Source organism: Triticum urartu, unplaced genomic scaffold, assembly GCF_003073215.2.
Source record: "Triticum urartu cultivar G1812 unplaced genomic scaffold, Tu2.1 TuUngrouped_contig_3907, whole genome shotgun sequence".
In the NCBI taxonomy this organism is placed as follows: domain Eukaryota; kingdom Viridiplantae; phylum Streptophyta; class Magnoliopsida; order Poales; family Poaceae; genus Triticum; species Triticum urartu.
The window spans coordinates 1-10,224 of NW_024114460.1; the positions used below are offsets into that span (position 1 = coordinate 1).

Here is a 10,224-nt window from a genome sequence, read left to right on the forward strand (position 1 = left end):
TTAAGCAAGGCCCCCCACGCCTGGTTTGAGTGTTTTACCTTTGTGGTGATTGCCGCTGGTTTTTCAGCGAGTGCTCATGATACAGCGATGTTTGTCCACCATTATACTCGTGGTCGGACTCTTCTTGTATACATTGATGACATGATTATCACTGGCGACGACCCCGAGTATATAGGCTTTGTGAAGGCTCGTCTTGGTGAGCAGTTTCTTATGTTTGATCTTGGCCCTCTTCGCTACTTTCTTGGGATCGAGGTCTCTTCTACCTCTAATGGCTTTTCTATTTCCCAGGAAAAGTATATCCAGGATCTTCTTGCTCGTGCTGCTCTTACTAATGCGCACTATTGAGACTCCCATGGAGCTCAATGTTCACCTCCGTGATACTGATGATGGCCCCTTGTTTGATCCGACGTGTTATCATCATCTTGTTGGGAATCTTGTCTATCTAGCTGTCACTTGTCCGGATATCTGTTATCCGGTCCATATTTTGAGTCAGTTTGTCTCTGCTCCCACTTCGTTTCACTATAGCCACCTCCTTTGTGTTCTCCGATATCTTCGGGGCACGACCTCTCACTACATGTTCTTTCCTCGCTCTGGTTCCTTATAGCTTCAAGCCTATTCGGATGCTATATGGGCTATAGATCCCTCGGATCCCCGTTCACTTCCTTCTTATTGTGTTTTTCTTGATGGTTCTCTCATTGCATGGAAGACGAAGAAGCAGACTGCAGTTTCCCGTTCGAGTGCATAGGCTGAGTTGTGAGCTATGGCTCTTTTGACGACAGAGGTGACTTGGTTACGGTGGTTACTTCAGGACTTTCGTATTTATGTCACTACACCTACTCTACTATTGTCTGACAGCACAGGTGCTATTAGCATTGTGCGCGGCCTTGTGAAGCCTGACCTCCAAGCATATTGGTGTTGATGCTTTGTATGTGGGCGCTGGTGTGCAGGATCAGGTTATTGCTCTTCAGTATGTGCCTTCCGAGTTACAGTTGGCGGATTTCTTTACGAAGACCCAGACTAGAGCGCAACATGTCTTCTATCTCTCAAAACTTAGTGTTGTTTATCCACCATGTGTTTGAGGGGGGGGGTGTTAAGAGTTAATTGTAGCATGTATATTTTCCTTGTTGTATGAGGGGTTTCCTGCATATTTACCATTTGTACATGTATATATATTGGCCATTGGCCCTCGGGGAATACAAGTTGCATATTTCCTAACAACCCCACCCCCCCCCCCCCCCCCCACCCACCCACCAGCCTCAACAACGTCAAGTCACGCTAATGGCTGCCCATGGTCGTCAACTACCTCTCGAGTTCTAATGCCCTCCAATCGTGGGGCAATTAGCTGCCACAAAAGCATGAGGATGAGCTGCCGCAAAGGAGAGAGGTATTCATCTGGAAAATTACTGTTCAAGTGCCATTCGGATGCCCTGAATAGTAACCACAGTAGTGTAACTCATGGGTTTTAGATGGTTGTATTCCATTGCATTGTTGTACTTATAATTAGCTGAGATGAGATAAGATAAGATACTGTTAGACGAAGGAATTATTTGGATGTTGAGACATTATTTGGCTAACATTCTATTAGTTTTTTGTTAGATACTCTTCTTAGAGGCTTATTAAGTTTCATGCACCAACCAGTAGAGCCATAAGTCTGAACTGACTAAGAGGTTGGACATCCACATATACTTCAACACCCCGTGTCATGTGTGGTTCAATAAGGCCTAGACGTGAACAGAAAGAGGGCAAGCAATTTTTATTTAAACTGTGGAAGCAATAGATAGGCTCTTGGCCCAGTGGCAAGAGCGTGATGGTGTCCCTACACAGAACCCAGTTCAAATCTTGTGGGTGGATATCATCTTGATTATTTCGCGGATTGAATTCAGTGTCCCACAACTTTCTTAATCGAAATACAATCGGGCTCCTCCACCGTTGGTCTTGTTTATTTTTCTTAAATAGGGAAAGCATTACTGAAGTAACTTTCTTCATCAGAGGGTGTGTTGAAGTAACTTCCTTCATCAATTCATATTTTTTATTCTACTGGTTGGTGCATGAAACTTAATATGGTATCAGAGCCAAGAGGTCATATGGTATCAGAGCCAAGTGGCTCTTGGGTTGAAGTTTCGGCTTCACAATTTAAATAGATTTTTTGCTGACCTGTTTTTGCTCATGAGCCTAAGAGCCACGCGTGAGACTTGAACCCAAGACCTCTTGGCTCTGATACCATATTAAGTTTCATGCACCAACCAGTAGAATAAAAAATATGAATTGATGAAGGAAGTTACTTCAACACACCCTCTGATGAAGAAAGTTACTTCAGTAATGCTTTCCCTATTTAAGAAAAATAAACAAGACCAACGGTGGAGGAGCCCGATTGTATTTCGATTAAGAAAGTTGTGGGACACTGAATTCAATCCGCGAAATAATCAAGATGATATCCACCCACAAGATTTGAACTGGGTTCTGTGTAGGGACACCATCACGCTCTTGCCACTGGGCCAAGAGCCTATCTATTGCTTCCACAGTTTAAATAAAAATTGCTTGCCCTCTTTCTGTTCACGTCTAGGCCTTATTGAACCACACATGACACGGGGTGTTGAAGTATATGTGGATGTCCAACCTCTTAGTCAGTTCAGACTTATGGCTCTACTGGTTGGTGCATGAAACTTAATAAGCCTCTAAGAAGAGTATCTAACAAAAAACTAATAGAATGTTAGCCAAATAATGTCTCAACATCCAAATAATTCCTTCGTCTAACAGTATCTTATCTTATCTCATCTCAGCTAATTATAAGTACAACAATGCAATGGAATACAACCATCTAAAACCCATGAGTTACACTACTGTGGTTACTATTCAGGGCATCCGAATGGCACTTGAACAGTAATTTTCCAGATGAATACCTCTCTCCTTTGCGGCAGCTCATCCTCATGCTTTTGTGGCAGCTAATTGCCCCACGATTGGAGGGCATTAGAACTCGAGAGGTAGTTGACGACCATGGGCAGCCATTAGCGTGACTTGACGTTGTTGAGGCTGGTGGGTGGGTGGGGGGGGGGGGGGGGGGTGGGGTTGTTAGGAAATATGCAACTTGTATTCCCCGAGGGCCAATGGCCAATATATATACATGTACAAATGGTAAATATGCAGGAAACCCCTCATACAACAAGGAAAATATACATGCTACAATTAACTCTTAACACCCCCCCCCTCAAACACATGGTGGATAAACAACACTAAGTTTTGAGAGATAGAAGACATGTTGCGCTCTAGTCTGGGTCTTCGTAAAGAAATCCGCCAACTGTAACTCGGAAGGCACATACTGAAGAGCAATAACCTGATCCTGCACACCAGCGCCCACATACAAAGCATCAACACCAATATGCTTGGAGGTCAGGCTTCACAAGGCCGCGCACAATGCTAATAGCACCTGTGCTGTCAGACAATAGTAGAGTAGGTGTAGTGACATAAATACGAAAGTCCTGAAGTAACCACCGTAACCAAGTCACCTCTGTCGTCAAAAGAGCCATAGCTCACAACTCAGCCTATGCACTCGAACGGGAAACTGCAGTCTGCTTCTTCGTCTTCCATGCAATGAGAGAACCATCAAGAAAAACACAATAAGAAGGAAGTGAACGGGGATCCGAGGGATCTATAGCCCATATAGCATCCGAATAGGCTTGAAGCTATAAGGAACCAGAGCGAGGAAAGAACATGTAGTGAGAGGTCGTGCCCCGAAGATATCGGAGAACACAAAGGAGGTGGCTATAGTGAAACGAAGTGGGAGCAGAGACAAACTGACTCAAAATATGGACCGGATAACAGATATCCGGACAAGTGACAGCTAGATAGACAAGATTCCCAACAAGATGATGATAACACGTCGGATCAAACAAGGGGCCATCATCAGTATCACGGAGGTGAACATTGAGCTCCATGGGAGTCTCAATAGTGCGCATTAGTAAGAGCAGCACGAGCAAGAAGATCCTGGATATACTTTTCCTGGGAAATAGAAAAGCCATTAGAGGTAGAAGAGACCTCGATCCCAAGAAAGTAGCGAAGAGGGCCAAGATCAAACATAAGAAACTGCTCACCAAGACGAGCCTTCACAAAGCCTATATACTCGGGGTCGTCGCCAGTGATAATCATGTCATCAATGTATACAAGAAGAGTCCGACCACGAGTATAATGGTGGACAAACATCGCTGTATCATGAGCACTCGCTGAAAAACCAGCGGCAATCACCACAAAGGTAAAACACTCAAACCAGGCGTGGGGGGCCTTGCTTAAGGCCATAGAGAGAGCAATGAAGACGTCATACCATGCCATCAGGAACCAAATACTCAAGTGGGGGCTGCATGTAAACCTTCTCACGCAACTCACCATTAAGAAAGGCTCTTAACATCAAGCTGAGACACTGACCAGTGGAGACCAGAGGTCACGACAAGTGTGCGAATAGTGGTCATATGGGCCACAGGAGCTAAAGTCTCATAACTGCCATGCTCCTGTTGAAAGCCACGAGCCACAAGACGAGCTTTGTAACGCTCAAGAGAACCATCGGAGCCAGTCTTAACCTTGTAGACCCACTTACAACTGATGGGACGAACACCGGGAGGAAGAGAAACAAGATCCCACATGCCGGTATGCTCAAGAGCAGCAAGCTCCTCTGCCATCGCAAACTGCCATTCTGGAAGTAGCAAATGCCTCTCCGTCACGTGGTGCCACACGGATGGAGCAAACATAACAACACCCCAGCTTAACCAGAGGCACTTATCTGAAGCCACACCTCGGATAGAACAGTTCTTGGTCACAAAGATGCTTAACAATTGTGCAAGATCACAACCTTTGTCATCGGTGGTGAGCAAGGTGTTGTTGGTGGTGGAGGCACAACCATAACAATCACATCATGACCACTCTCGCTGTCTCGTTGCCCTTCCTCTAGTGCTAACACTACAATATTCTCCAATCATCCAATGTGGTTTAGAAGCTGGCATGGCAGAGATAGCTTCCAATATGAATCTAAGGCTCTTACCATGAGATTGATCTCACTTTGCTGCTTCTCTAACTTCAATAATGCTTTTTGCACGCTTAAGAAAGCAAACATTGCACATTCACTGGTTACTAGATAATGCATGTTCATGTTGAGTAGTTTGTGTCCTCTAATTATGGACTTTAAGTGAAGGACCCTTGTGTCTATGGGCCCCGAACCCGAACAAATACATACACTTTATTGGTATTTAGTTTATTGGTTTTATCCTGAACCAACAGAATCCCTTAAGTTGATTTGCATGCCCGGGGTAAATTGATATTTTGGCTAAAGTTAATCTTCATCGGAGTAGCTTACCATACCTCCTTTGTCATGTAATCCCTTCAGTTAATCTAATGGTGTACTTAGGAACCATGATTTTAGTGGATGAAGATGGTGACTTGCATTCGTAAGGTGGCCTAAGAGAAATTTGGAGTGTCTAGGGGAAGTAGAAGTGAAGTTAAAGGTACCTGGTGGTGGAATGATGCTGTCCAGAAGGCTATTAAGGAGAAGAAAGACTGTTTCAGACGCCTATACCTAGATAGGAGTGTAGACAACATAGAGAACTACAGGATGGCAAAGAAGGCCGCAAAGCGAGCTGTGAGTGAAGCAAGGGGTCGGGCGTATGAGGACCTCTACCAACGGTTAGACACGAAGAAAGGCGAAAGGGACATCTATAAGATGACCAAGATCCAAGAGAGGAAGACAAAGCAGACCAGCTCGTGGTGAAGGACGAGGAGATTAAGCATAGATGATGGGAGTACTTCGACAAGTTGTTCAATGGGGAGAATGAGAGCTCTACCATTGAATTGGACGACTCCTTTGATGATAGCAACAGACGTTTTGTGCAGCAAATCCAGGAGATGAGATCAAGGAGGCTTTAAAAAGGACAAGAGGAGGCAAGGAACGGGCCCTGATTGTATCCCCATTGAGGTGTGGGGAGGCCTCGGGGGCATAGCGACAGTATGGCTAACCAAGCTTTTCAACCTCATTTTTCGGGCAACCGCAATTGAGACGGAGTATATTAGTACCAATCTTCAAGAAGAAGGGGGGGGGTGTTCAGAGTTGTACTAATTACCGTGCAATGAAGCTGATGAACCATACAATGAAGCTATGGGAGAGAGTCATTGAGCGTCGCTTAATAAGAATGACAAGCATGACCAAAAATCAGTTTGGTTTCATGCTTGGGAGGTTGACCATGGAAGCCATTTTCTTGGTTCGACGACTTATGGAGAGATACAGGGAGCAAAAGGACCTGCATATGGTGTTCATTGACTTGGAGAAGGCCTATGATAAGATACCGTGGAATGTCATGTGGTGGGCCTTGGAGAAACATAGAGTACTAGCAAAGTACATTACCCTCATCAAGGACATGTACGATAATGTTGTGACAAGTGCTAGAACAAGTGATGGCGACACTGATGACTTCCCGATTAAAATAAGACTACACCAGGCCCTTGTCTTTTTCCTTTGGGATGGATGGCCACAAGGGATATACAAGGAGATATCCCATGGTGTATGCTCTTTGCGGATAGTGTGGTGCTAGTCAATGACAGTCAGACAAGGGTCAATAGGAAGTTAGAACTATGGAGACAAACCTTGGAATCGAAAGGTTTTGGACTTAGTATAACTAAAACCGAGTACATGAGGTGCGGTTTCAGTACTACTAGGCACGAGGAGGAGGAGGAGGTTAGCCTTGATGGGCAGGTGGTGCCTCAGAAGGATACCTTTCGATATTTGGGGTCAATGTTATAGAAGGATGGGGATATCGATGAAGATGTGAATCATCGAACCAAAGCCGGATGGTTGAAGTGGTGCCAAGCTTACGGCATTCTCTGTGACAAGAGAGTGCAACAAAAGCTAAAAGGCAAGTTCTATTGGACGGTGATTCGACCCGCAATGCTATATGGCGCTGAGTGTTGGCCGACTAAAAGGCGATATGTTCAACAGTTAGGTGTGGCGGAGATGTGCATGTTGAGATGGATGTGTGGCCACACAAGGAAGGACCGAGTCCGGAATGATGATATACGAGATAGATTTGGGGTAGCACCGATTGAAGAGAAGCTTGTCCAACATCGTCTGAGATGGTTTGGGCATATTCAACACAGGCCTTCAGAAGCTCCAGTGCATAGCGGACGGCTAAAGTGTGCTGATAATGTCAAGAGAGGTCGGGGTAGACCGAACTTGATATGGGAGGAGTCCGTAAAGAGAGATCTGAAGGACTGGAGTATCACCAAAGAACTAGCCATGGATAGGGCTGCGTGGAAGCTTGCTATCCATGTGCCAGAACCATGAGTTAGTCGCGAGATCTTATGGTTTTTATCTTTAGCCTACCCAATTTGTTTGGGACTAAAGGCTTTGTTGTTGTTGTTGTGGTCTCCCACTCCACTCTGTCATTTAAACCAGTGCAGCAGAAGTAGAAGCCATGGTGTTGTAGCTTGGATTCCAAATGTTATAAACATTAGTTCATAATGCGGATAAACAATGCATGAAGGCCTGACAGGTGACAGGGATTGTGAGATTTAGATGTGAGAGAGACTAATTAATTATTCTTGCCTAATAAAAGGTACTGCTCCCTCCAGTTCTCTATATGTTGTCCTTTTGGACATTCAAATACTCTGAAACACAACTTTGACAGATAATTTCCACCTATGTCCAAAACGATAATTTTCAGGGAATCAGAGGAAATAAACGATGTTAACCATTAACAATATTATCTAAGAAAAAAATCCACTCCAGTCTTGCCAATTTTGTTTCAATATAACCGTAATAATGCAAACACACTAACTTACATCCTTGGTATTTGTCTTCTAGTAGTGCATATTAGTATATTTTAAATCATCATTCACTGCAAAGTGCACATAACTTAGCCTTAGATAAGGCCTTCCTTTCTTGATTCTGCATTTGCACTGGGGCAATCTGTTAGCACTTGTCTTATCCACCGAACCATTTGATCTTAACTACGCCTGAGTCTTGCTCTACATAACTGCCGAAACCAATCTTTGCAGGGGTCTCTCCAACTTCCATTGCTGTTCAGTCGCCTTACATTGCTCAGGTACAACTTTTAAGAGATAGACTAGAAGAATATCCAGAGGCTTTGGGTGTTGAGGTGTCAACCATAGATAGCTTCCAGGGGAGGGAGGCAGATGCGGTGGTCATATCAATGGTAAGAACAACAGTTTTGTGCTGTTCTCTTTCTAATTCGTTGAGGTGTCCTTGAACTGCATAAATCATACGTAGATAAAGTAACAGGACACTCCTTTTCCTCTTATCTGGACCCGACAGTATATCAAAGGCAGAAATGAAATGACGTTTGTTTCTCAATCCTGCTAGGTTCGGTCAAACTCCTTGGGAGCGGTAGGGTTCCTTGGCGACAACAGGCGCATGAACGTAGCCATTACCAGGGCACGGAGGCATGTCGCACTTGTGTGCGATAGTTCTACGATTTGCAACAATGAGTTCCTGGCCAGGCTCCTTCACCATATCCGTCAGCATGGCCAAGTAAGGCATGTTGAACCTGGTTCCTACGGTGGTGATTATGGCCTTGGCTTCAGCCCACCTGCTTTGCCTTCCATCAATTAGTGCTCCGCTCACTTGCCAGCAAATCGGCAATGCTTCAGTATTCTGTTTCTCCGCAAATCGGCAATGCTTCAGTGTTCTGTTACTCCATGGCTCCATGCATATGTCACCGCAGTTCTTGAGTGGTAAAACTGGGAGGTCCATCATTTACTACGGTTCTGAGGCTGGTACTTTTGGCGATTGGCTGTCCTGAATGAACTGTGTGGCCAGACCAAGTTGTTTATCATGCAGTTTTTGCGTTTAGCAGCAGAAACAATTAACTGGCCTGGGGTTTGTTTTTTTGAACTTAACTGGCCTGGGTTGTAATATACGTACTGCTTACCTGACGATGGTTGAATATTATCGAGTGTTGCACACTGGAATATTCGATTACAAAGATGTACACTAACTTGAAATCTCAGGATTAAGAGCTATTTCAACCCAGAATCTGCCCCCTCCCCAGCTTCTAGAACCTGCCCCTCCAAAATCTCCCACAATCTTAACTGGCCCTATGTTAAGGCCCTGTTCGGATCCTCTCCGCTCCACAATGCAGCTCTCAGAGCGGAGGGAGCGGCAGCACAACTGCGGAGAGTGGCTCAAACCGAGCTCCACGCGCGGAGCGGAGTTTCGTGACGGGAGAGGTTCTGAACAGGCACTAAAAGTATAGCAGGAGCTCACAGCCGTACATTACGGTGGAGCAGCGCTGAGGAGGCTGTGGACACTCGTTGCATCTATGGGTAACCACTGCTGCAACCCCTGAGTCGCCTCCTTCTCTCTCCCTTCGCCACCACTAGAGGTACTCACCGGCGCAGAAGCGCGACACCTCTAAAGATGGCGGCGGGGATCAGGCAGCTTATCTCCCGATTCGTGTCGGCTCTGGTCCCTGGTGGCTCTGGTTGTCGTCCCCGAGGCGCTGACAGCGGATCTGGTGGTTGGGCATGATTCCGGGGGAAACCCTTGGCCAATGTGGCGGACACTCTAAAGGTGACGCCTTCCGGCCCCGTTCTCCTTCCTTGAGGCTCTGGTGTGGATCCTTCCCCCCCCCGGGCAAGCTGAAGTGGATTGGGCGACAATGGCACATGGTCTCGTGTTCCTTCCTGAAGGCATCATCCGGGGATTGCTCTTGCGGTGGTGGAGCTATTGGGAGTTCGGTGAAGGACTGAGGTGGCCTGGTCTTCTCTGTGACAGCCAGCGTGGCTCCTGGTGTGGAGGGTCCCTACCACCGGTGCGGATTGCCCACGTGCGTGTCCGAGGGGATCGGTGTCCCCTTTACTGATGTTGGTGGTACACTGCCTAGTGGGAGCCCTGGCTCCGACGATTCTAATCCACGACCGTCACATTGTGTTGCCCCTCTTTGGCCTTATATGTGGTTCTTCGCCTTCGATCAACGACTCTTGGCTGACGTCTTGTCTTTGCAGTTGTCGACAACGATAGTGGTCGGTCTCCGTTGCTTGTGGGTCTGTTGTTGTTGTGCCGCTATGGCAACTTGGGCTCCTTGGTCGGGGTTCTAGTGGAACCTCACCGTTTGTCGCCGATGCAGCACCCGTCGAGTGTGGGTGAAAAGATAGTGGCCCATTGCAGCGTCGAAGATAGATCTTGTGTTGCTCATCCTTGGCCATTTGGTTGCAGTCACCGGCACGATACAT

The 10,224-nt window shown here is 46.2% G+C and overlaps 1 long non-coding RNA gene across 1 annotated transcript; it reads left to right on the forward strand.

Moving 5' to 3' along the window:
- The first annotated feature begins 3,059 nt into the window (after window positions 1-3,059).
- Window positions 3,060-8,987, forward strand: LOC125527447. The gene is made up of 2 exons (XR_007292097.1): window positions 3,060-8,186; window positions 8,354-8,987. It is a non-coding gene; the product is annotated as an uncharacterized LOC125527447 (long non-coding RNA).
- Window positions 8,988-10,224: the final 1,237 nt, after the last annotated feature.